Source organism: Uranotaenia lowii, chromosome 3 (assembly GCF_029784155.1).
Source record: "Uranotaenia lowii strain MFRU-FL chromosome 3, ASM2978415v1, whole genome shotgun sequence".
NCBI classification, from domain to species: Eukaryota; Metazoa; Arthropoda; class Insecta; order Diptera; family Culicidae; genus Uranotaenia; species Uranotaenia lowii.
The window spans coordinates 222,040,869-222,042,170 of record NC_073693.1 but is presented as its reverse complement, the minus strand read 5'-3'; the positions used below and the strand labels follow the sequence as shown (position 1 = coordinate 222,042,170).

The 1,302-nt window shown below is 35.9% G+C and overlaps 1 non-coding gene across 1 annotated transcript; it reads right to left on the bottom strand.

Moving 5' to 3' along the window:
• Nucleotides 1–542: 542 nt before the first annotated feature.
• Nucleotides 543–614, bottom strand: Trnad-guc (transfer RNA aspartic acid (anticodon GUC)). Its single transcript has one exon. It is a non-coding gene; the product is annotated as a tRNA-Asp (tRNA).
• Between the last annotated feature and the right edge of the window lie 688 nt (nucleotides 615–1,302).

Here is a 1,302-nt window from a genome sequence, read left to right as displayed (position 1 = left end):
TTTACTGGAAAGAAAATCAAAATTGGACTAACGGAAATTTAAAAAAAAATAAAAAAGTAGATTTTTTAACCTGAATCCACGTTCAAAACATGGTTTTCAACTTTTTGTTCACTTTCAATGAAAATTGGTTGTTTGTTAAAAAATAATGCTATTTTCAGCATATTACGATTGGCGCGTTATAACAAGCGCATGGCCGTGATAAAACATACCTATTAAAAGTATATCTTAGCTAGATTAGTAAGATTTTTAGCATAAAATCATAGTTTAGATTCTCTTCTATCGATGTGTCAGAAGATATTGTCTTATTTGTTTTTCCCTGCTTGGGGTATTTTAAGGAAAAATTCATACTTGCAATGGCCAACCACAGCATTTAAAAGAAAATGTTATGCAGGCCTAAAATGTTACAGATTCTTAAAAACACGAGTGGCGGGCGCCATATTAGCCACATGGGGCGTTATATGAACTTTCCCTCTAAGTGTGTAGGTAAATTCACTGCTTGAGAATTCGTCATTTGTCAGGGAACATTGTATAACAAAAAGAATCTCCCCGACGGGGAATCGAACCCCGGTCTCCCGCGTGACAGGCGGGGATACTGACCACTATACTATCGAGGAATATAAATAGATAGTCGATAATTTAAGTACGAAAATGGTTGCGGAAATTGTTATGATTCATTTTTGGAACTTCCGAGTTGTAGTCCACAAATCCTATTTGTTTGTTATGGCGTATTTCCATTCCATTTTATATTCCTTTTATCTTTAAATTGTTTTCTAGCCATAAACATAGTCCTATATGGGACCAATTCTACAATAGCAGTTATTAGATATTAATACAGAGATTCTCTGTGACATTTGTATGATAAACAATTTAAATTACTCCCTTAGGATTTGCTTAGGCATCCCCGAGTTCTTGTACAATTTCTATCCTACTTTATGTGGTAAACACCATCGAAAGTCAACGTTGCTGAAACATCAAACATTTAAATTTTGTACTAACGTTGCAAAAATGGGGGATGGAAGTAAACCTTCCCATCGAACAAGCATCATCATGTTGCAATTCTCGCATAAGCCGACAAAAAATGGCGCCTACGCCCCGTGTTCGAGTTTTTGAAACTTTGTGTCGCGAAAAGGATTTTCTTCGTTCGATTTTAATGGAAAAGACAAACTCAATCAGCCGAAAAAAGAGCTAAGCAGGAATGTTTCCCTTGATGGTGCTTTTTCTACTGCTGTTGTTCAAATCAAAGGGAAAATGTAAAGAACACAAAACGTGGTGGATAACGGCTGTGACCTTCTTCGTTTTTCC